The sequence below is a fragment of the Mus caroli genome, unplaced genomic scaffold (assembly GCF_978045245.1).
Source record: "Mus caroli unplaced genomic scaffold, Mus_caroli_1 scaffold_16, whole genome shotgun sequence".
Classification (NCBI taxonomy): domain Eukaryota; kingdom Metazoa; phylum Chordata; class Mammalia; order Rodentia; family Muridae; genus Mus; species Mus caroli.
This window is the reverse complement of record NW_028227271.1, coordinates 40,075,038-40,101,773: the sequence shown is the minus strand read 5'-3', so window position 1 is coordinate 40,101,773 and position 26,736 is coordinate 40,075,038. Positions and strand designations below refer to the sequence as shown.

At 41.7% G+C, this 26,736-nt stretch overlaps 1 protein-coding gene across 10 annotated transcripts in view; it reads right to left on the bottom strand.

Moving 5' to 3' along the window:
* Positions 1 to 26,736, bottom strand: part of Cyrib (CYFIP related Rac1 interactor B) — a 133,174-nt gene that overhangs the window by 54,535 nt on the left and 51,903 nt on the right. Inside the window, exon 1 of one of the 10 annotated variants that reach the window (XM_029469393.2) lies at positions 15,921 to 16,144. The exons of 8 other annotated variants lie outside the window; for them this stretch is intronic. The gene's annotated coding sequence lies outside the window, so the exon portion shown is untranslated. Of the gene's footprint in view, positions 1 to 15,920; positions 16,145 to 26,736 lie in introns of those variants that run through there. One more of the 10 variants, XM_029469391.2, reaches the window with a different exon arrangement.

Here is a 26,736-nt window from a genome sequence, read left to right as displayed (position 1 = left end):
TTGACTGCAGTGACAGAATCAAGGAGTGGTTACTGATGGAAGAGCTCAGTAAATTCTGTGTTTCATATGCTATTTAGTGTTTGTTAATTAAACAAGTAAACCAGGGACTGAATACATCTAAATCTGCAGAAAATGCCAATTCTTAAATTCTATGAGTTGTTTCTAAGAATTTTCACTTTTCAAGATCAAGTGACTATAATATACACTAGTGTTTATAGTCTAGAACAGTGGTTCTCAAAATGTAGATCACAACCCCTTTGGGAATCATATCACCCTTCCACAGAGGTTGCCTAAGTCCATCTTTAAACACCAATATTTACATTTCAATGCATTAGAGTAGCAAAGTTACAGTTATGAAATAGCAACAAAAACAATTTTAGGGTGGGGGATACTACAACATGAGGAACTGTATTAAGAGGTTGCAGAATTAGGAAGGTTAAGAACCTCTGGTTCTAGAACACCTCATTCTAAAGGCTGATATGACCATCTCTAACAGCCACACTACTTCTAGTCTGCACATTCGTCTCCTCCTCATGGAAAGCAGCACCTTCCTTCTAAAACATTTTTGCCCTTAAAGTTCAACTTAAAGCTACTCCCATTTTCAGTAGGCCTTGCTCTTGGACTCCAACCACCAGAGAACTGAAATCTCTGCAATTCCCAAGCAGTCTTACCTGGCTGTACAGTTATTCTTGCATCTGTTATTGTTCTTGTCAGTGCTCTTTACTTGAGTAGGCAAACCCCAAGTACTAAGTGAAAACTCACTGACTCCTCATCATGACAAGTATCTGACAGAAACAACTAAAGGCAGAAACTTTTTATTGTCACTATTTTAAATGGTGAAACCCTCAATGGCAGGAAGTGTATGGTGGCAGCAGTGGCTTGTCTGGCATTGGTGCTCATGGTAGCCAGAACTTGGGTGACAAACCTCGGTTGATAACCCTCAATCCTCAACCCTACAGTGACCCACCCCCACCAGACTGGCTCCACTTCCTGAAATTCTACAATCTCTTCAAAGAACACCACTAGCTTGAGATCAGTGTTCGTCTGTGGAAGACATTTTACATTCAAAGCATAACAGTCACACTATTGAAGGAAGACAAATTCATGAAAATTATCTAAATTTGATTTTCAAAACAGCACAAATCTACTTTAATTGGTTTACTCTCTATTAATTTAAATCCTTGCAGGGTTCAGCATCACATGGATTGTGTCCCATGGCAGTAGAGAGGATGCTTGAAAAATGGGCACCATTTATGCCACTACTTCCATGAGCCCAGACTACAGGTTCCAGGATTACTCCTGTTTAGTTGGGAAAAGTTGTGTGTACCATGGAGCTTCAGAGACCCCTTATTCAAGCAAAACTGGCTTTATACCACAGCTTTCTAGACATAGTTACCTTCAAAAGTCTTGTTGCTAGCAGGAATCCACAGGCCTCAAATGACAGAAAGAGCCTTTTTATCTTCAATTTTTTGTACCCTATTCAATACATACTTATATTGAACAGCACCAACATAAAGGTGGAAAATATTTAACCCAAACTTTGAAACCAGCTAGATCCCACCCCACTCTGAATTCTTTGCAGTGATGGGGCTAAAACTCTAGGCCTCAAAAATGCCAGGCGAGGCCTATTGCCCCTGAGCTAGCCCTAAAGCAATCTAAATTTTAGTTTTGACAACTGCTACCTGCAACACAAGGTCACACAGTTCTGAAACATACATTTTCTGATATGGAAAATGGAATTAATAGTTTTCCTGTAGCACTATGCAAGGATTAATGAGCTTTGGTAAAAACGCACTTTAAGCATTTAGCAAAAACAAAACAATTCAATGAACTGGTGCTATGATTAGCAATACTGATTAAACATTTACTTTTTTCCTGATGCTGGAACAGGTTCCAGAAACACACAGGTCAGAAATAACCCCTCAAAAAAATTTTACCCTAAAAGAGTTACTGTTGAAATTTTATATAGACAGACAGACAGAGAGTTCATAATAATCTGTCAACACTAGTTTGGTAGTTTGAATAGTAATGCTGGCCACCCCCATAGGCTTAGATTTGAATTCTTGGTCATTAGAGAGTGGCATTACTTGATAGGGACTAGAAGGTATGAAGGCCTTGTTAGAGGAAGTGTGTCATCAGGGATGAGAGCTTTGGGGTTTCAAGTGCTTATGCCAGGCCCAATTTTTGTTTTTTGTTTTGGGGTTTTTTTTTTTAATGTATCTTTCCCTCCCATCTCTCTTCTTACTGACTGCAGATCAAAATGTATAACTCTCAACTACTATCACCATGTCTGCCTGCAAGGTGTTGTGCTTCCCACCATGATGACAATGAACTAAATCTCTGAACTCCAATCAAGCTCCAATGAAATGCTTTCTTACATAAGAGCTGCCATAGTCATAGTGTCTCTTCAAAGCAATGGAACTTTTGACTAAGACAACTAGATTAACAGAACAGACTACAGTTATAACAAATTTAGAAAACAAGACAGTACTAAAGTAAGTCAAGAACATATTCAAAGTATAGGCTGAGGATCCACTGTTACATCACTCATGAAAATGTTCCATTCTTTCTGATGAATGTTGAAATCAGAATCCATTTATTGTTACTGCATTCCCTAAAGCACAATGCCTCTGGTACACTGCAGACTCCAGTATGTGTACAAATATGCTGAATCAATGACTAAGCAAACATGATAGAAGAGACTTGAAGAAATGTGGCTTATCTATGCTTAAGGCCACAAAGACTGATCATTCTGCTAAAAAGATTTGTGTGGGAAAATGAGATATTAACATATATGTATCGGATATATGAAAAAAATTTGGACAAACATGTAATTTCTATTATAAAGTAATATAAAATTTTAAAAACCCTTAACTAAAACAGTCCAAGTGTCCACAATGGCTTTATAGGTGCTGGTTTTCCCAGACTGCCAAAATAACTCAATTGTGACAATCACTTTGCAGAAATACATAATTTATTATTACATGTCTTGATAGCAATCAAAGCAATGTTTTTAAAAACTGTTTAAAATGTCATGTCTCAAGAGTTATTTGAGAGATGTAAGATCAGTCTACAGGCAAGCCAGGGTGAGAACAGACAAAATGGACTCAGAAAGGTAAATATATAAAAATAGCAACAAAATAAAATGCCTTGTCACATAATCTAAAACACAAAGTGCTTAAAATTCAACAAAGTCAATAAGGATCCTCCAATACACCCCAGATGCAAGGCAAATCAAAGCTCGCTGAGTGAAAGAAAGCCTGGCCTCTAGATGTTCATGGTCTATGAAATGACATGGAAACAGACTGCTACCAAACTGTAATTAAAGAAAATGCCATGCTAAAGCTCTGTGGTTAAACTGTATGGGGAGAGAGATGAAAAATAATTTCATCATGTCTAAAGAGTGTCAGAGAAAGCTAGAGAAGGAAAGATTTCTGAGTTTGCCTTGTGTTAAAAAAAAACACCACAAGCACTAACAACTTGCAAAGACATTTTTATGTGCTTCAAATTTAGTAAAGTACTTTTTAAAAGAGAAGTTTTGTATTTGTATATCCCCTAAGCTGTAAAAGAAAAATATTCCTCCCTAAAACAGGCATTTTAAACACCATTCATTTGATTGTAACAAAGGAATACATAATGAAATGAAACTTAATTCGTTAAGAAACAGGTTTTGCTAGTCTACAGCAACAAAAAATTCAAAAACCAATGGAGGTTTCTCAATACCACTAAAAAACACAAAAACCACTCTAATTCCTCCAATTCTCCAACTGTAACTATCTCATTTGCTGTACATGCTTGAGCCTTCTATTTACCCTCTTGTTTTTACTTGCTAAGAAGTAAACATCTTAATTTCATATTTACAAGCCTGAACTTGTAAATTAAAATAGAAGACACATTCAAATGTAGCTATGTACTATATATCAGGCCAAGAGTATAAGCCTGTAATGCTAACTGGAAGGAGGCTGAGGCAGGATGATTCAGTTCAAAGCCAATTGTACTACACAATGAGGCTGTATCTCAAACATATGTATAGTAAGTAGGGAAATCCTAAATATGGAAAGTGGTAATTATGCTAAATGGACAAAAGATTAATGACTAGTGATTCATGATTTTTTAGAAAATTACTTTATTGTATATGTAGAAGTGTTTTACCTACACATACATTTTTAAGCTCACAGGCAATTGTATACAATCAACAGCTAATCAGGAAATAATTGACAATGTTGCCTACTGGAGTATTTACTTACATTTTTTGTACTAAAACCTGAAACACGTTAAAATGTGAGTTGCATAATTTAATGATAATCAATAGCTACTATTCAGATAAACGTTAGCAGCCATTTATAGAGTGCCTGCCCACTCCTATGCTAAGCATCTGGGTCCAAGTTTTTAGGAAACAGATATTCCCAGGCTCTGAAAGCAATTATCAGAGAGAAAGACCTTTGAGAAGAGACAGACTGAAGGTCTATTTTTAAGTAAGAATTGTAACAAACAAGCCCACTTCTCATGACCTCCACTACTTGAAAATTAAATAACCACAACACTGTGGGGGAAACCCCCACGACCACCACAGCAATTACTTTTTAAAATATCAAAAAGAAGTTTGAGACTTCCCAGGAACAGAGAAAACAGACACATATTTTAACAATGTAAGGACCTAAGAACAGCTGATAAGTTTTTTCTGGCTGTTTTCTTCTTTTGAGACAGCGTTTTACTATGTTGTCCTGGCTGGCCCTGGAACTTCCTAAGTACACCAATCTGGCCTGAATCTCAAAGATCTGTCTGCCAGTGTTGTTGTTGTTGTTAATAATATTATTATTATTGCAAAGTATTCCCTCTATAATAAAACTGTTCCTCTGTTCCTTGTATTCCATTATTATTATTGCAAAGTATTCCCTCTATAATAAAACTGTTCCTCTGTTCCTTTTATTCCATAATTCCAACTTACCCCGATGATATTAATGAAAGACTCTCCATCTCAGTCCATTTCTTTAATCCTCTAATTTAATATGTACATCAATGAAATTACCTTTTATTTTTTGAAAGTATTCCTACTCTCCAGCATTCTGGTTATATTTCCTATCAACAGGTAAGACAGATATAAGAAGTCCTAAAATCCATTTCTGGTTCTCTCTAAAAATTATATGGGTGTGTACACATATGTATGTGGTAGCTCCCTTAATACCTCTCCACATTTTTAAGTCTTTTTTGTATGTTTCTGTACCTTATTTATTGCTTATGTGTGCACTCACTCCACAGAGTGTACTTGTAGGTAGAGGACATTTTGGGGAGTCAGTTCTCTCTTTTCATTATCTTCATCTGAGTTCTGGAGATTGGAGGCCAAGAGCCTTTAGCCACTGAGTCATCTTGACATGTCTACACTTTTGTTTCTTAAGTTTCTTTCTTTCTTTTTTTTTTTTTTGTTTGTTTTGTTTTGTTTTGTTTTTCAAGACAGGGTTTCACTTTATAGCCCTGGCTGTCCTGGAACTCACTTTGTAGACCAGGCTGGCCTCAAACTCAGAAATCCGCCTGCCTCTGCCTCCCAAGTGCTGGGATCAAAGGAGTGCGCCACCACGGCCTGCTCACTTTTGTCTCTTAAAACAGAATCTCTCAGTGAAGAGTTCATTAAATCAGGTAGGCTGACTGGTCAATGAGCTCCAGAGACTTGCCTGTCTCTGCCTCACCAGCACTAGGTCTACAAATGCTCACCTCCAAGATATTTGGTGGTTCACATGTCTGCTAAACTTTGGCCTCATGCTTAACACTGCTGCCATTAAACCAACAAAGCCAAGGCTTGCAAGATGTTTTTACAATTTATCTGAGTAAGGGGCATCTGTTGGCTAAATCCAGAACAAGAGTTTCACTTTCATTTCTTCTTATGTAACATGTTTTATGTTTTCTAAATTTTCCATAAAAGGACAATAAAAACCTGTAATCTGGGGCCAGATATGGCAGCACTCACTCAACCCCAGCACTCACTCAAGAGGGCAGTGGATCTTTCTGAGTTTGAAGCCAGCCTGGTCTACATAGTGAGTTTCATGCCACATAGACCCTGCCACCAAAAGAAAAGAAAAGAGGGAGGATGGGAGAAGGGAGGGGAGGGGGGAAGGGAAGGAGAGAGGAGGATGAAGGGAAGGGGAGGGGAGAGGAGAGGAGGGGAGTTTTAAATCATATATTCATGATACTAAATACTATGTAAGAAAAATTCGAACAGCAGGGGAGTTTCTGATAGCAGGATTTAACCTTCACTGACTATCCAAAGTCCCTCTGTTTCGGACCTTATCTTAGGCTGTATCAGGATTAACTCACAAAATGCAATATAGCAAAGGCTGCCATTCCTCTATTCACATGGTAAACTGAGCATACAGAGGAGTTGTTTTCACAATAACAACAGAACTCTCTCCCCCTACACATTTATAGATTTTCTGGTCCTATCTATACTTCTTGTCACCAAATGCTTTAAAAAAAAAATTATACAGTACTAAAACTCAGAACAGATTTTTAAAACCTATGTTTGAAATTGGACTAGGGGATTAGTTTTGTTCAAGCTTCACACAGGATGTCATTCATAAAATACACATTTGAACATTTGTTTTAAAGTCATCTTCCCAAAAGTAAAATAAGTAAATTCTACTTTCACCAACAAAAGACACACCTAGTAATTAATCTCATAAGTAAATATATCTCAAAGAATTACAAATGTGCCTAAGAAAAACTATCAATTCTCTTTTAAAGCTGTCAGTAAGTGTATTCACAAAAAGGAGAAAGTCAAAACCCAGGAAGATCAAGTGTGGGCAATTGTGCCGCCCTGTGTGGAATGTGAAGAATTTGTGTAGTCACGTGTCGCATTAAGTAGTCTATACAGATGACTGGGAAGATGTTCACCTAGTTACTATCAACATGGTGGTTTTAGTTTTCTTCATTGTTTTAATAAACATGATCGCACTGTTTGCCTGGCCTGGTGCCAAGTTTATAATCCCAGCTATTCATGGGTCTACAGCAGGAGGAACATAAGTTCAAGAACTGTCTAGGCATCTCTTTCAAAATAAAAAGAAAAAAACAAAACAAAAAGGAGCTAGGAACACAGCTTAGTGGTGGAGTGGTTGCTAGCAGTGTGGGATTCTAGATTCAATCCTCAATTCTGAAAAGTAGACAAGAGGAAGCTATTGTTATTTGGCTATTAAAATACGGTAGGAAAATCTATCATTATCAGGAAAAGGGCATTCAGATGGCTCAGTTCAGATGGCTATTTAAGCATGAGGACCTGAGTTCAGATCCCAACACCCACAAATAAATTAAACCTTTGCAATATGTGCCCATAACCCCAACGTACAGAAAGATAGTGGCAGTTAGATCCCTAAAATTTGGTGGTCAGCCAGTCTGACAAGCTCCAGGACAATCAAAGATTCTCAAAGGTAAGGTAGAGAGAGAGAGAGAGTGATAGAAGACATTCAACTGCAACCTCTAGCTTAAATATAGAGATGAACACACACACACACATGAAAAACGAAAGTGTAGTCATATGATACTAGCAAAGACAGAGATCAATGACAACAAACTTCAAAGTTAGAAATTAACACATTCATCTACACACAGCTGATTATCACAAGATGCCAAACCAGATACTGATGCAACTAGATGTGGTCCACATGTGAAAAGATTAACTAGAAACTTACTTCACACTATTAAGTTGTCCCAAATAGCAAGAACTTAAAAATCATGAAACTTTTCAAAGAAAACAGTGAAGTGAATCTTAGAGCCTACTGCCAGGCATATATTTCTTAGACCTGCCACTAAAAGTATCTGTTTGCTTTATAGAGACAGGGTCTCAGTCATCCAGGCTGGCCTTGAACTCGCCACAAACTCCTGATCCTCCTTTTCCCACCTCTCATATGTAGCCAAAAAGCACCAATCTTTTTTATTTTGTGATGTTTACAATTCTTGTGAAAATGTTTTATTAGCATACATTAATTACATAATAAATGGGTTTCATTAGAACATTTCCCAACATGTCACTTATATTTCAATCATGTTCACCCCTGCTACCCTTTTGTCCTCCTCTCTGTACTCTCTGGTCCTTTCCTCTTCCTAAACTGCTTCTATTTATGTTTTTTATTTTGGTGATCTAGTGGCACTTTTTCAGTAGCTACACTAAACAAAATGTCTCTCTCTCCCCATTAACTATTAATTGCATAAATACCACCATTTCTGTTGCTCTGACAAAACACTAAGACCAAGGCAACTTATAAAAGAAAGCATTTAATTTGACTTATGATTTCACTGTTAAGAGGCCACAATGGTTTAAAAAAAAAAAAAAAAGGCATGGCAGCATCAACAGCTGAGAGCTCACATCTGGATCCACAACTATGAGGCAGTGACACACTGGAAAGAATCTTTTGAAACCTCAAGCCTTCTAATCCTTCTGAAACTGTTCTACCAACTGGAAACCATGAATTCAAACCTAAATGACAGGGATCATTCTCATTCTAACTACCAAATACCTTAAAAGATATCACTAAAAAAAATTAAAAAGCCACAAACTGAGAGAATACTTAAGAAATGATGTAACTGATAAAGGGCTTGGGTCCAGAATATAAAAAGAGCTATTAAAGCTCAACTTAAATACAAATAGTTCATGTACGAAGTATACTTCAGTGAAACTGGTTTTTGAAGAGGAATGAAATGAAATTTTAATTCTTTACAATCATTGCTGAGTTTGAGTAAATAAAACAATTTTAAACCTTTTTTTTTTTCCTTTTTTTCCCCCCAAAACAGAGGCTGGTCATCCACTCCAATTCTTAATACATGCGTACCTAGTATGCTAACAGACCCTTAAGAGTCCATACTACATACCAAAGACAACACTGGCCAGTTGTCAACACCACTCATACCATAGCGGAACAGGCATATCTACTTCAAAGGATGTCAACCCCAGGTACTTGTTTCTACATACTACTATATAAATACAAAGGAAAAAAGTTAATATCACCTACAATTTAATATGGAAGTCCTAATTATCAAGGAAATGATTACCAAAATGCTTTAATCCCTGATTTTGAGGTACCCACATTTCCCACTAGCAACTTACAACCAGCTCTGGCATAACTAGACTGTTTGACAATTCCAAGTATCTAAATTCATGAACACTTGGATTTAAATGAATGAAATAAATGAAGTTGACTATTTTACTTTTACAAACAATGTATGACGTGCTGTAAGACATTAACTATGTAAGACAGCACAAAATTTGAAGGTAATTAATAATCTCCATTGACTGAAGTTAACTTGTTTAGAACCAGGCATACTAGATAGCTCAAATGTGTCATACCAATACTTTGGGAATCTGAAAAACAAGGAACACTGTAAAGTCTGAGCCCAGCCTAAGCTACACACTGAATTTCAGGCCAGCCTGAGCTACAGAGCCTCTATCTTACACACATACACACAGACACACACAGTGTACAAACTTTACCAAAAGAACTGAAAATTGTGAACTTATTAAGTAAGAACTAGAAGATAAGAGTTCTAGTTTGTGTAAAAAACTAAAAATCAAAGAAAAATTCCAAGTATAAACTTCCTCTAGCTACCTGTGTTAGGTGTTCTTCTAACCACAAATCTATACTGTCATTCAAAAGGATTCATACCGAGAGCTACTGCAGTTTCATGTAATAAAATCAAAAGTCTCAAATCTTTTACTCCATGGAAGTTTCTCACATTTCACTTTAACACCCCTGAAAGACCACATGTAATGAATAAACTCCAGATTGCAAGATATCAAAGGTTTCAGTAATTATTGACCTATGCATTTACCCCAGAGGAAATTAATTAAACCTCTCTTATCAAGGTCATACTTACAAGTTGATATATATCAAGAAAATGAATAATCAAGGCTGAACAGATGGCTCAGTTGCTAAAGGCACTTGCTACCCTTTCAGAAGACCTAGGTTTGGTTTCAGGAATCACATGACAACTCACAACTACCTGGAACTTCAGCGCCCTCTTCTGGCCTCCACATATATGAGACAAGAAGGTGGTACACATACAAATAAAGGCAAAATAGAGATGAGGCAAAACATTTACACAATAAAGTAAAAATAAATAAAATTCAAAAGAAAATGAACTCCAATCACAATGTGAACTGTTCTTATATGTAGGAACCTTCTTCTTTTTAAAAAGCAGATGTACCAAGACAATTTATATTTTTACACACACACACACACACACACACACACACATATATATGAATGAAAATTACACTTTGTAGATAACTCTTTGCCTATTTTGAGGAGGTACCTGCTGTCCTTTACTTTATATCTTTCTAAGATTTCTATACAGCTATGAAAAATAAAAATCCTATCTCCTTCCATAAGACAGGCCTGCTTTTAGTCCTTTGTGCATCTGACAACTATCTCTCTAGAACAAAGCAACAAGCTCCCTATGAGAGGCCTGGGTTTCCTAATGGCAAAACATGACTGAAGTATTAGCCCAATGTTTCCAAGTATTACCTAGCACTTTTTACTCTAGAGCCCTGCCTCAAAAACTTGAAAATTAAATTAAAAACAAAAACAACAAAAAATAAATAAAAATAAAAACAAAAAACAAAACCCTCCTTTTCCTAATTTCCAAATTGGAGATGGACTCCAAGGTCTTTTGCCTTGAATATAAATCCCCTAACACTAAGCCACATTCATTCTTTTGAAAAGACAATCTGAGTATTTCACTTATCCAATAAAGCGCTTTATAGTGGTCTTCCCATTGCATTTATTCAAAACTGTGTTACTATGATTCTTGCAGGTGGCCTTACACTCACTCCTCAGCATCTTTCCCAGTTCTCCTTTAACCATGCCCATTATTGCCACACAATATTAAGATTCTAATATGATCTCTCGCCATATTCCCATGCACTCACTATTTATCTGCCTGGCCAATTTCCCAGGTCCTGCCTTGGAAGGTAATACACACAGCAGGATGGTTCACCCTGATCTTCTAAGATTGGAAACCCACATAATGTACTAGCACTTAAGTCACTGTGCTGAAGTTGACAGAAACTAGAGTCAGATGGGAAAAAGGGACCTCAACAGAGGAATTGCTTCTATTAGACAAACTGGCCTGTGGGTGTGTCTGTGGGGCATTTTCTTGATTAACTATTATGTGTATATAGGAGGTGGAAGCCCACTGTGAGTAGTGCTATCCAGGGGTAGGTGGTCCCGAGTTATATAAGAAGGAAAGCTAAACAAGGTACAGAAAGGAAGTCATAGCAGAGTTCTTCTCTCACTCTAAGTCCTCACTTTGGCTTCCATCAAAGGACAATAACTTGTAAGCCAAAGAAATTCTTTTCTGCTCCAAGCTAGTTTTGGTCAGTGTTTTATCAAGGGAACAGAAAGAAAACCAGAACATTCACATTTTCCAGTTTTGCTATCTTCTATGAGAAGGGACCACAACTGATTTTTTTCACTGTTACACCAATTTGTGCTCAATAACTAATTGAGTAAATTAATCGCCATTCACATACCAAGAATTATACCAAAAAGAATTTATATCCAGCTTCTTCTGTTGTGTGAAGACATATAAGACACCTTGTGTGAAGGCAAACACCTATAATACCAACACTAGGGAGGCTGAGACAAGATTTCAAATTCAAGACCAACCTAAAACTACACAATGAGGCCCTGTCTTTAAAAAAGAATGAAAGAAAATTACAATCATGTCACAGGGCTATGCATTTCCATTTTACTGTTTTAGAAATTTGTTCAGAGATCCAGTCTCGTGTACCAAAGCTGGACTTGAACTTGTAATCCTACCTCTGCCTCTCAAGTGCTAGGATTACAGGTGTGATCTGGTACTCACATTTTATAATCTCAGGATTATTCTATTTCAAACTAGAAATTAAATGTCATGTTTTATGTCCATATACACTGTTTTATAAAATCACATATAAGCACTACAATTTTACAATGAAAAGAATCTCTAAGTTAAAGAAAAAAACCCTACAGATATATACTTCAAGGGATTAAAGCAGATATCAATAGTAGGGCATATGCAGAGAAGCTTGTGTAAGGCTCTGGTTTTAATCTCAACCAGGGAAAGAAGAAAGAGTGGCAAGTGACTGCTCAAAATCTAGTTAAATCTCAGATTCATTTATATGAGTGTACTCAATTCCCTATTACCCTTACTAAGAAGAGAGGTGGCACAAGTAATCCCAACTAATAATGTCATAATTCTTTTCCTTAGCAAATAATATCCAAAAATGCTTATTCTGACCTCCAATTCAGTATCATCTAAATTATCTGAAAGCATGCCAACTGATGGACTGGAAGAAGTGTCCCAGACACTATCAGTCCAAGACTTAACATGTGCCACATGATGCACTAGCAAAGTACACTAAGTAGAAATTACTGCAGGGGAGAAAAGAATGCAAATGTTCAGAGCTGCAGTATCAGTATCCCACGCAATACGTACTCCTCAATCTTTCCCATGAGGAGTATGAACCTGATCAAAACAGCTACAAAAATGGTTTGCATCATGTCTTCTAGCTAAACAAAAGACCCCAAGAGTATATTTCTACAAACCAGCCATTCTCACCCATGACTGTATTATTCAGATGTGAAGATATAAGAAATTAAGTACATCTATTCGATATGTGTCTGTTTGTATGTTTATTTATAAAGAGAGTACAAAAACCTTAAAAATGATTTCGTTGTTTGAAGAGTTTTACAAATGGCACTAATTTGCATTCTATTTACTTGCTTGAGTGGAAAGGGGAGGAAGTTGTTACTGGTGAGCAAGAATGTATACACTCCAAGGAGAAAACAGAACAAGCGAATATCTCTGTGGTGGTTGAAAAGTTGAGATTTCTTGCCTAAAAAATACCATCTAAATATTTAATGTAAAATAAGGCCTCAAACGAATACCTTGAAATAAAAATTTATTTAAAGACTGTGAGTCAAAAAGGTATTCCACCTAGAAGCCATCTGAACAAATAGTCAAAGCTCTTTGAGCCTTAGTTTTCTAATGTTGATCAAGAATGAATTCAAAGTTAACTTATGTCTTCCAGGGTTGTCATCTAGCTAATTTACTGGGTATAAGGCAGCTGCTCAACACTGCAGCCTAGCACCTGACTCCTCATCTATCAGACAGCAGTGTAAGTATTTATCTAACAAGACTGTTTTAAAATTAAACCATGTCTTAAAGTACTACCTTGGCCTAAAGAAACCTAGTACAAGTGTTAGCTACTGGTAGCATATCAGCATGACTAGTCCAAAACCAAGTTACCACTGTACCTTTGGATTATGCCATCTTTGCTATGTGTTTTTTTTTTTTATATCTTTGAATAAATTAATCTACTTTAGTAAACAGATATAGAAGAGCTTCCATAACCAAAACACTTTATGCTAACTCTGGAAAACAAACTAAACACATGAGAAATGTTCTAAATTGACTACTGTTCATGAATACTGGCAAGATATTTGAAATAAACAAATCCAGTCTATAAACGAGAACATAACACTACATATGTCTATTCTTCTTTGTCCCCTAAAGATCTCAAAATAACTTAATAACCCTACGTAGCAAATTCAAAATACTAAGTATTTCGAGATCTGCAGCTCAGAGCAAAAAATATCTTTCTCTGAAACTTTTGCCACATAGTTACAATAGTTCCAAAGTGCTGTTACAGTCTAGGATACCCAAAATATTAACAATTCATACACTATACACCAGGCAGAAACTGCTAAGCTGTGCTATAAAAGAATAACCAAAAATAATAGACAGAATATAAAAACCAACACAAGTGTTTTCAGATAATATAGTCTTTTGCTTTCCTTAAACAGGGAAAAGAAAATTACTGGCTCTTAACAACTGAAGCATCAATACTTAGTAAGAGTGATAATCCAGGCTTTTCCCTAAAGAGACTAGGAATAATATGAAAAACCCATCACTCTGTACTTCTCCAACAATTACTGTTTACTTGGAACATGGCACAATTCCACATACATTATTTTTAACCTATTTTCAGAAAGCTCAGAGAAATGAATCTTTAACCTCCATTAAATATCACCTATACCATGCAAGAAATCAACTGCCTTCACTCTTTGCTGGGACAACCAAAAGCAACTTATTAACCTAGCCGGCCTTGATTAAATGGTCTCTTTCTTAGTGAAGAAAAAAGTATACTCTGTGCATTTACATATTGTAACACCACAGAACCACCAAATGTAGAGCATTTTACAAAGCAAGGCTTTCCTCCAAGGCAGCCACATCACTACTGATGTTTTAAGGGATTTTCTAAGTCATCCTGAAAAAATCACTCTGGGGAAAAAAAAGGATGAGAAATCTTACTGCTGTGGCGGGGTGAGATGGCCCAAGCATGGCTACTTTAGTTCAATCCCTGAATCCCATGGTGGAAGAAGAAAACAGAATCAACTCCAGAATCACACGCAGACTCCTGCACTTTCACACACAAACACACATCTTTTTTTTTTTTTTTTTTAAGAGAAATATGTAAAATGGCTATTCAAAGCCTAAAGTGGTGGTGGTGTAGGGGAACCTCCAAACCCAAGAACAACAACAACAAAAAAACCTAGTTGCTCAGAAAGAAAAAAGTATTAGAAAATGCTATTGTGGCCATTACAGGGTGGTATGGCATGTGTGCTCTGAAATGAACTGGAGTTCACCATAACGGACCATGAAAGTCACAGTGCAGAAAGCGCTGTTCGGTCATTTTATAGATGCCGATTAGGCAATTTTAGTTAAACTTTACAACAGACTATCAAATACGTTCCAACTACAGTCATCCTCAGCACTAAGCTTCCATTTCTATTACTAAACACAATTAAAAAAATTAAAAGAATCTGTGTGTTTTTCTTGGGGCATACTAATCTAAAATTATGTGCAATAAGGTGCTAGACACACAAGTGACAAGAGTTCCTTCGGCTACAGGAACATCAGTTTACCAAACTGTAAGACTCAAAGAACTCAAAATTGATTGGCACACATTTCTCACGCAGCAGGGTTCAAAGGTGTCAAACTTAATACACGTCAGGAGAAGAGAGAAAGTGTCAACGAATGAGAAAACTTTGCTTTATCCAGAACGGGCTTTTGGTGGTTCTGTAAGGGCTCAGGCATTCCAGCAGTATGTGGAATGGAAAGGGATAACAGGAGTGCTATAAGTGTTGTCAGAGGCAAGAAAAAGTCTCACTAACAGTACAAACAGGTGATGCTGCAAAGCAGGCATGGAATCATAGAAAAGAACACTTTTTGACAAATTTTATGCTCAAGAGAAAAATGTACCAAATACGACGGAGGCGGAGTGGACCAAAGAAGCCACCAGATTACACACACATCCCGATGGCCACTCTCACGAGACTCTGACAGACATAAATTTGGGTAATTATAATAAAAAGCTGTGTGTGTGTGTGTGTGTGTGTGTGTGTGTGTGTGTGTGTGTTGGAAACACACTAAGACCACACCCTAGGATTGAGCATCTGGACTTTAAACGCAGGGAATTAAAAGTTGAAAGGTCTGCTGGCCTCATAGGTGAAAGACGCAGCGATGTGCAAAGACACACAAACCCTCCATGGGCGCAGGGTGTCCCGGCAAAGCGTGGCATGGTCCGAGGAAAGGAGGGGTGAGGGCCCCGGGAGAGCTGGCCCGGAAAGCAGAGGACGCCGGGGCACGAAGGAGCCTGGGAGTCGGGGTGCAGCGGAGCACAGGGACAGGAGGGCAGGCAAGGAAGCCGGGGAGCCGAGAAGCGCCCGGCACGGGGCTGCCGGCTCCCGCACGCGCCACGGCCCGGGCGGAAGAGCGAACGCCGAGAATGAATGGGCGGAGGCCGGGCCCAGGCAGGGCCGGGAGCGCGCAGAGCGGCCGCGCGGCCCGCCGCGGCGCAAGGGGCGTGAGGAGACGACCGGCCGGTCACTCACCCGCCGCGAGCTCGGGCGCTCGGCCGCGCTTCTCTCGGCCGCCGGCGGCTCGTCACGGCGCTAGGGGGAGCCCCGGGCCCGGAGCGGGGCGGCGGCGGCGGCCGGACCGGGAGCCCCTCCGCACCTGCCCCTCTGGCGGAGCCGCGAAGAGCCAGGCGACGGCGGCGACGGCGGCTTGGAGTGGGGAGGGCAAGAGACCCGGATGTACAGGGTAACGGCGAAGGGGGGAGGGGGAGTGCCAGGAAGTGAGGGCGCCGCGGACCTGTCCGGCTGTGCGCATGCGCCGCGCGACCGCTGCGCAAGGTAAAGCCTCGACCATCCTCCCCGCCCTCTTCTCCCACCCCTCGGGAAAGGGGCGGGGCACGGCCGGAGACAGGTGGTCCGGCGCGCCCCGCGGAAAGCCGGGGGGCGCGGCCACGCCGCACGAGACCACGCCCTCCCTTAAAGGGGCAGCACCTTCGCGGGAGGCGGCGTTCGGGAGGTTGCAAGGGTCTTACTGCGGCGGTGAACAAGTACAAGCTCAAAAAGAGACCAAGGCTCTGAGCTAATTACCCAGGGAGACGCCGCATTCCAGCATCCCGCACCTGGAGAGGTCTGGCTCCTGGCAGCAAGCCTTTCCCTCGGGCCTGGTACTGAGCCTCTCTCGCGCGCTTCCAGAGGCAGCTCTGGCACTAGGCAGGCTCCCCAGGGCCTAGGGAGAAGCTCCGTTATCGCCTGCGATGCTATCGCAGAGACGCCCTTGGGAGGTGTTAAATGATCAGTCTGGGAACAGAAATGAGACTCACTTGATAACGTGGCTTACCACATGCAGTCTTTTTAGATAAATCAGACCCTTGTTCTGGGGTCGTCGACTCGGCAGAAACGTCGAGTGGGCTGCAATTCTGATGTGATGCAGAGCTACACCACTTAATTACTTGTCTAATCCTACTGTCACTCTCGGTAAATAAATGCTCCCTTCCCCTCTGAACACACACAAAAAGGTCTCATAGCTCATTCGAATCCTGCTGTAAAACTCGGAGCACTAGCAGGGAAATATAAACGTTTAGCACAATTACCTCTCCCATAACTATATTTAGTTTTCTGAGCACAGCCCTAAGATGAAAGTAAAGGGTTTTGAGCATTTTGGGGGTTTAAGACCCCAAATGAAAAATCCCATGAAAGTATGGACTTTCTTTTTTCTCCTTAGGAGGATGCATATATAGACACAAATCTGCATATGATTTTCCGACTCATGAACTTAGGGGCAGTTCGAACCCTAATCACGAGCCTACCCTTTACTCCCAACACCCATCATTTAAGAAACGCTGGCCTTGATAAATGTAGCCAGTAAACTCAATGTGGTGTCTTCTACTGTAGTAAGCCTGTCTGCCTCTTCAATTTCATGAAGACAATATGGTATGCAATCCAGTCAGGAGAGCCTGGGGTGAGGGGTGGGGGCTGTACATTGAGGGCAAGAATCCTATATCTCAGATCTTTATACTTCAGGAGGCTTTGGATTCAACACTACATCGGGTTTTCATCATTTTTTATTAAACTATCCTCACCATCCAATAAGGCTTGCTCCATTTACCTGACACACACTGGTATTCATTGGCCCATGAATGTAACACCATGTATGTATCTGACCGGTCCCTCTAAGCAACCACGCAAAAACTGCAGAAATCTCTCCATGAACATCCAGTTTAGCTGGAACACCTCCAACCCTAAGGAGTGCATCGCTACAGTCTTCACCCACTGGCCTTAATGCTATCTGTGGGAATCAGAAGCGGTTATTGGCCCTGAGGTGCTTATACTCTGAAAAGAGTTGGCTGGTGAGTAAAAACAACAAGACAGGTCTGCTGAGAGCACAAAAGGCTCCTTTCTGAGCAGCTTTCCCCTCATCGGCCCAGGACCCATTTTCTGGACACAGCGAGAAACACAAGCAAGCTCCACCATTGCCCATGTGCAGAAAGCTGGCTAAGGAAACAAGCCCCCTACAAGAAAGGCTAAATTTCTTCTTCCACAGTTCTTTCTCCCTCCTTCTGCCTCACTGCGATCACATTTCATTCAGCTGAGGCCAAAGGTTTAGAAGTTTTAGATTACAAAAGCAAGCAGAAGGATACCAAGAGGACGTTGGCGAAAGAGGACAGGCCAGTCAGAGATGCTGCAGTCGCGGCAGCTACCTCAGATCTCTAGAATCCTCGCACTACTTACACGGTGCCAAGCATTGTATGCAGCCTTTGACATGCATTTCCTCCTTTGCTTTTCATAGACACCCCATCTGGTACTGTTTTCATGTCCGCTTTGTAAATGAGGAATGCGGGGTTCAGTATGTGACAGCTCCAGGATTCGAACGCAATCTGTCAGCTCCGAGATCTGTCTGAATTCTGCACATATATACTACACTCTGTCTACTTCTCAAATTTCAAAGCACGACGACGATGATGACAGAGCTAAAGGGATGCTCAGCAGTTAGGAACACTTAACTGTTCTTACAGAAGATGTGTGTGTGTGTGCATGTGTGTGCATGCGTGTGTGAGTGTGCGTGTATGTCTGTGTGCATGCGTTGTGTGTGTGTGTGTGTGCCTGTTTGTGTGTGTGCATGTGTGTGTGCACGTTTGTGTGTGTGCGTGTGTTAATGTGTGTGTGCATGAGTGTGTGTGTGTGTGTGTGTGTGTGTGTGTGTGTGTGTGAGTGTGTATCAGTATCCATCACTCACATCAGGCCACTCACAACTGCCTGCCATTTTCCACTCCTAAGGAATCTGACACTCTCAGGATTTTCACAGGCACCTGTATCCACATGCTTACACATATGTGTATGTATACACACACACACACACACACACACGTGAAAATAAATAAATCTTTATAACATTAAGATAAACTGTTGCGTTCAATCAACGTTTTGTGCTATCCCCTCTACTATATCCCAGGATTCACGGGAGGGTCTGAGGTAGAGAACGCATGGTCCCTCTTTGAGGTCTCTGGAGGTTTCTATAAAAGAGCAAGAGCTTGGAAATTGTAACAGAGAATGTTGTAATGTATGTTGTAAGAAGGAGCCATCTCTGCTTCAGCCAGCTCTGAAGGTTTTGCCAAAGCTGGGGGACCTTTAGAGTTGGTCCTGAGGAATTGAGGCAAGAAAACAGGGCAGCAAGGGAGCAAGAGAAGTCTGAGACATCTGGGATAGGAGAGAAGGACAATAAGAAGCCAAAGCCACTGCAAATCTTAACACAGTGACAGGAAAAGATACTTGTAACCAAGGGAGAAACAGAATCTGATATATTTCCTATCAAGACCACTTGGTACAGGATGTCCAAATGAACCCACTGTGGGAGACAATAGAGGCCAGGAGGCCAGCAGAGAGGCTCTGGAGGGGTCCAAGTTGACAACAGTCTGGAGCTGGGGGATGGCTTAGTTGTAGAACACTTGGCTGGCATGTTCAAGGTCCTGTAGATATCACTCCCGAGCCAAGCAAAGAATAAATGCTAAAATTAAGATATGTAGTCATGTATTTCCCTGGGTTTATAACTGATTGGAACTGGGGTCAAAGAAAACCAGAGTTGTAGGGACAGCAACCAAAGGGTTCTTAGCTGAGGACACTACATGGATGGCGTCTCCATCAGAGCCCAGTTACCTTTACCAGGTGCTCATGCCTCTTCTCTAACCTTCACCCACACAGGCACACACGGCTTAAACTGCTATCTTGAGATAAGCATTAACTATTTCCCAAGCCTTTCTCCTCTTTCCCCACAGATGCACTTAGCATTTAACAGCTACAGAGTATTTCATCACACTGCAATAGCTCAGTTCCCTTCCACTATGTGTCCATATCCAATATGCCAGCTGACCCTAGACCTGCTCACAATGGGGCTTTTTTTTTTTTTTTTTTTTGCAAGGGTGGAGCGAAGCCAGGAGAAAGAGCCTTTAGGTAAAGGGTTTTGGAAAAGTGTGGCCTCAGGGCCAGCAGACTACAACACTCCCTAGTGAGAAGAAGTTTGTGCAACTGAATTATATGCAGACGCTGCACAACTCTAGGGGGGGAAAACCCCTTCCTGATGTCTAATTCCCTACAGAAGCTGCTGTTCATGTCCTCATCCCTTTGTCTTTCTTTCATTCATCCATTCACCCCATGTGCATTCTTGGGAGACACAGGGTAGTAACAGAGCCAAAGCCACTTCAAAACTCTGGAGTGTACAGCCTGGTCAGGCTCAGAGCCTGCTCTCGGAATTACACTAATTCAACCTCTTACAGTGTCAGTTTCTCCAACACTGTCTAACTGTCTCTCTTCCTTCCTGACAACTTCCTGATTCCTGCCTCTGCACCCTGCATTTCCAGGCAATGCCACAGGACAAGGAAGTACACACCGGAGCGCAGAGCCCAAGCGCACCATTCATTCACTCAGGATCTCCAACCTCCCATTTCCTACCTGGCCAGTGGGGATAAGAATCCACTGTCCAGCAAGGCACTTTCTGACCCCCAAAGAGTTGTCCTTGTTAACTGTTGCCGCTGGAGCAGCCATCTCGGCTTTGGTTGTTCCACTATTTGAGGATGAGTAGTGACCACATAAATTCCCTGGATTATAATTGCTGGGTCCAAGAATCTAAACACGTTTATGGTTTCTAAGCTACATTACAACCCACCTGACGTGCACACTCAGGAGGAGAGCTCGCCTTCCCACCTCACTGACAGTCAGGGACTGGGCTCATTGTCCCACATGGTACTCTTGTATAGCACTGGCTAACAACAGAGCCAAAGCCACCTCAAGATCTGGATGCAGCCAGGTCAGATTCAAAACCTGCTCAATAATTTCTCCCTTCTTCTTCCTGGGATAAGCAAAACAGGGAATCTTCCAGACCAGAGGCTCCTCCCAACCATCTCCTCCATAGCCAGGGCTTCCAAGCAAAGACTCCACAGTCCCCCAGTGGACAAGGAGCCAATGAATATTTGATGAGAGCAGACAGTGAAGCCTGGGATAGGGCTGGAAGCTCATTTCACACTGGACAAAGACGTCAGAACTGCCATTTCAAAAGAACCAAAGATGAGGCCACCCTATCACACCCAAGACCTTCCTGCTATTTAACAAAACCTTAACCAGCCCTCTGAAGCCCCTGAAGTCCTCGTGACCAAGATCCCCTTAAGTTAAAGGTCTGTATATGAGTCCCAGTCACATTTCCAAGTGGAACACATTTCTCACAGAGGAGGTGTTGAAGGCTCTTGTTCCAGCCCTCTTTGTAAACTACATCAAGAAAAAAGGACCCCACTGTCCTGCATCAGCTGTGACATCTCAGAACTGTACATCCACTTTCGCTTCCCATGACTGTGTCTCAGCTCTCTGCTGCAAAAATTTCTCCCAGACTCCTTCCTAAAGGTGAAACCCTACTTACTTTCTTTCATTCACCTTCAGAGCACTTAACTTTCATAAACTGTCATGATTTTTAATGATTCTTAGCTTAAGAAGAAGAAGAGGAAGAAGAGGAGGAGAGGGAGGAGGAACAAGAAGAGGAAGAGGAAGTGGGCTCTGCCGCACTCCCTGCTACAATACCCAATTGCTAGAAGACTCCCCACACATAAAAGGCTGGGCAGTAACTGAGATGCTGTGGACCTCCATACCATTTTTTTTTTCACTTTGTGAGTAATATGTTGACTGAAGCAAAACTTTGAAAATACATATGAGCAAAAAGAAAAATATATAAATACTCATGATCCAACCACCCACAACATATGGATACCCTTCCAAATGTTATTATGTATCTATATAAAGATAGAATATTTTTGTAAGAATGGCTCATATATGAATACTAATCTGCTATGTTCTACCTCACAGCATATCTTAGCTACCCCTGCTCAATGAACGTACTAGAGTTACATCACTGTTAGAGGCTATATAATAATAGTTCACCATATAGACACAGCATGAAATAAGTAACCAGTTGAGTCTGAGGTAAGATAACAGAGGGCTTTCTTCAACATCAAGGAAAGCAAAAGGCCTTATCACTGCACCCACCTCCTGACGGGCTCCCATTTTCTCCCCGTGTTTGTATCTCTTCCGTGCTGTATTTCCACACAGCTGTACTCCCTACCACCCATTTACCACCTGGAGTTATTAGCAGCCCCACCACCCAAAGCAGCAAACTGTGTGTCACTGGGAAAGCTGAAATTGGAGGGGACGACAACGGCTCAGTCTTCAGCACAGGGATCTGCGGCTGAGACTTGCAACAGGAACGGCAAGCATGTTTTTTGTGCCAAGATTTGAAATGGAAAGAGAAGGAAAGATCTTCTGTACACACTGTCCTTTCCCCCCTCTAAGCCAAGGCAAAGCTTTTCCCATGAGGGGTAGGCTGGCACAGAGCAGCTGATACGGCACGCAGTGTGAAGTTCAAAGCCCACTGCTCTGTCTGCAGACTTGGTGGCTGCCAGAACATTCAAGACGCATGCTCGCTCAGGATGCTCGGCCCTTTGCCGCAAACACATCTTTCAACCCAGGGTGCAATCCCGGTGCACAAAGGACCGCTCACTGGGCCTTTTAGGCCCGACGATCACGCGCCCTCCCTAAGCTAGGACACAGGTTGGGGTGGTGTCACCTTTAGGAAGGGACAAGATGACATGAGATCTCAGATAGCAGCAGAGCAATGGGAAAGGAAGGTGTCTGGATTGGCCATTCATTTCGGAGCCTCACTCCACTGTCACCACACCCCTAATCTCTGCTGACCCACCTCCACAGCACACCCTGGGCATCATGAGCTCTGGGCTGGTGAGATGACTTGGAGGGAAAGAATAACAGCTTGACCACCTGAGTTCAACTCCTGGGACTCACAAGGCAGCGAGGGGGAACCGACTTCTCCAAAGTTGTCTTCCGACCTCCACACATGCTATGTTGTACATATGTCACATGCACACACACGTGTGCACACACACACAATGTAAAAAAAAATTAAAACACAGCTTTCCCTGTAAACCAAGAAAATCCTTGCTGTCGCCAAAGCCACCTATTTATCAATGACATTTTAAAACATTTTTAAATGCATTTTACAGAAATCTTATGCTTACACACACACACAAAGAAAAGAGTGACAGGCCCACTGCCTCCCAATCCTGCTGCTGTCCACAGGACTGCGGCACATTTCACACTCAGGCCTTCCAGCACCATCATGAGAGTTTTCTACTTCTGCTCGGCTTTAGATTAAGAAACTCAAGAACAAAGAGTTTGTCTATCTGCAGGAAGGTCCGCCTTCCTCACTTTCTCCTTTCCTTTTTGATTCTTTTTTGGGTTTGTTTGGGTTTTTTGGGGGTTTTTTTGTTTGTTTGTTTGTTTTTGTTTTTGTTTTTTTCGAGACAGGGTTTCTCTGTATCTCTGGCTGTCCTGGAACTCACTTTGTAGACCAGGCTGGCCTCTAACTCAGAGATCCGCCTGCCTCTGCCTCCCAAGTGCTGGGATTAAATGTGTGCGCCATCACCGCCCCGCACTTTCTCCTGTTATTTCAGCCAGAATTAGCCAAATCCCTCACTGTCCAGACTCCGTTCCTGACCTAACCTTCACCCTAATAATTGCTCTAGTGATGATTGGGCAAAATAACAGGAACAAATGGAAGTATCAGTATTCAAACTGTCTTCGGCCTTTGCGAGAAGAAGAGCAGTTACATACAGTTAAAGCCCAACAGAGCTTGAATGTCTGCGACAGGTGTTTCCTTCCTCAGAGGAGGAACGATCCACGCTGCAGGCGGGTGGTACTAGCTCATGGGCTGGGGTCTCATATTGAATAAAAAGGCCACGCTACAAATTGAGCAGCATCGTTCACCTCTGCTCCCTGACTGCGGATGTACTGTGTGTAGCTATCTCGGGCTCCGGCTGCCATCAGATCCTCGCCACGGTGGACCGTGTCTTCAGCCTGTGATCCAGAACAAACCCTCCCTTCTCGGCCAGGTATTTTGTCCAAGGCGAAAAGTAACTGAGACTGATGGTCTCTGACATTCCTATGTTCATGTTCAGACTTGGAAAGTCATCGACACAGTCAGGGCTCGGCCAGGCCTGAATGTTTTGCTCACCTGAAAAGAGGGACGTGCAGACACTTGCTGCCAGAAACACAGCACAGTACCTGGCAAATGGAAGAACTCAGTCAATAACGGCCTTTCCTTTTGGTTTCATTATTTGTGAACGGACGATTTTCACTCTGGTGGTGCTGGTATAAAGTGCTCATTGCAGTATTATTTACAGAAATAAACATGATCTTCTGAGGGAAGTGGCACAATAGGGTTCTAAGAGAAACTTTAGAACGAACGGAAACTATCCTAACTACCAGGTCTTGAGCAAGGCATTTCTTTTCCTTGAATCTGCTTGCTCATCTCTGAGTAAAGAGTTTGTCCTCCATGAGTCACACATTCTCTATACATTCATTGTCCTGACACTCCACATACACTCCAGGGTGCTGACAGCAAAGATCTGATGTGGTTAGTAAGTACACAGTAACATCAGACGATGCTTGGTGACTCGTCTCCAGACAGACCTTTTCTCCCCATGTCCATACCTCCTGAGAAAGCACACAGAATGTCTTCTGTCTCTCTCCAAGAACTAGACCTAGATCGATAACACCTGCTTTGTGCTGGTTTGTCCCCTAAAACAATGCCTGACACACAGCAGGAGATCATTTCCTGATTTAAAATTTCTGAGTATTGGGGCTGAAGAGACAGCTCAGTGGTTAAGGGCAACCCACTGCTCTTGTAGAGGACCCTGGTGAAGTTCACCCACATAGAAGATTTCAACTGTCCATATCTTCAGTGCGGCCTCCTTCTGACCTCTACAGCACATATGTAGTACATGTACATACATGCAGGCAAAACATTCACATGTGTAAAATATCTTTTTTTTAATCTTTCCATTTTTAAAAAAAGCTTTATGGTTATTGGGAGGTGGGGAAGTAGCTTCCTTTCTAAAGTGCTTCCCTAGCATTTAGGTAGGAAGCTTTGGATTCAATCCTGAATACCACATAAACTGGGCAGGGTGATGCACGATAGTCTAATCCTAGCACTTAAGAGGTAGAGACAGGAGTATCCGAAGTTCAGGGTCATCCCAGCTATTATAAACTGAGTTCAAGGCCAACCTCAATTTCTGAGACCTTAACTCAAAACAAAATGTATGGCTAGTAAGTGAAAAGAATAAAGTACAAAATCGTGTATATCATAGAGTGTAATCTGTATATGCAGTACTATCCTGATCTGTGAGGAAATTGTGGTAGGAAAGACCAGAGAAGTTAAAATTCTGTGATAACAGGGTAGGAGTAGGGATGAATCCTTTAATGTCTTGAAAAGCCTATTGTTCAAACAATGGCAACTGGGATGGGAAGGCTGTAGGCAGGCAAACACAGACAGGGCCAAGGGATACGGAAAGATCTGGAAGAAAGCGCACAGCATTGAAGAGAGCCAGCAGCACAGAGAAGACTGGGGACTGGTAATCTATTAATGGAAACAGGACCACAGGGGAAGAAAGAAAAGTAGGTAATATGACACCACTGAAGAAAAGCCAATTCACCTGAAAGTTTTAATTACAAGTTAATATCTATTAAACCACTCCCAGGTGCACACCATTTCCCCCCACTAATTGCCTCGGTCAATGGAAGCTTCAGTCTCTATGCACACACATGCACTTGGGGCTGTCACATGCTACTGTTCCGAGTCCCTATGTGCTTTGTGACCTACGGCTGCAGTTGCGATTGATTAGAGTCCCACAGTCAGAAGCTCACGGATGAGCTTCTGATATTCCTTTCTTTTTTTTTTTTTTAATTTATTATATGTGTGTACATTGTAGCTGTCTTCAGACACTCCAGTAGAGGGCATCAGATTTTTGTTATGGATATTTGTGAGCCACCATAGGGTTGCTGGGATTTGAACTCAGGACCTTTGGAAGAGCAGTCGGTACTCTTAACCCGCTGAGCCATCTCACCAGCCCCCAGATATTTCTTTAAACATGTAGCCAACACATTCCAGCCCATGCCACATACTGCTAGGGGGCCACCCAGAGCTGCATGAAGACCCCTTTCCTTCCAGGGATGAAAGATACACTATCTTACTCCGGTACAGGGCCTTGCAACTGACAAATGATAAAGATGAAAACTTCAAAAGTAAACTTCAAAAGTAAACTTCAAAAGTGGGGATTGTTGTCTCAGCTTCAAGAAGTCAGGGGAGGAAGGAGATGTCCCAAGAAGGCCATATCCTTAAGTCACAGCCATGTTGTTTGTCAAGTGAATCTTGATGCTCCCTCTGGTGGCCCCTGGCACTTGGGACCACATGCTGCCTTTAGTACCTCCAGCCCCCAGCTGCCCGCCTGGGTTCTTTGCCATGTCCAGCGATTTGCCAAACCAAGTCAGATCCTTTCCTGTGCGTGTTCTCAAAAGCCTAGATGCTTGTTGATAGCCTCCAGCTACTGTGATGGTATGACAGTTTCTCCAACACTAGGAGCTTCCTCTAGGCAAAAGCCATTCCATCTTGCTAGCCCAGTACTCCCGAGCCAGCACTGACTCTGGTAGAGTCTCTGATACAAAGTATGTACCTGGCACACAGCTGCAGCCAGCTAGTCAGGAGCATATGTGGCCATCAGTGCTGACTTACCCCAGTCTGGGGACTAATGTCACTCCAGCCCGACAACCAAGAGCTCATTGAGGTGCCATGGAGGAATGAATTGAATAGCACTCACAAGAAGCCTAAATGATTAAGTCATTAGCTATAGACACTGATATGTGAAATTCATAACTTTAAACAACATAATAGGACAACTCATACATGAGCTAAAAGTGTGAATGAACTCAGCTTCTCACAGTTACTATTTCAAGTTAAAGATACTGCATA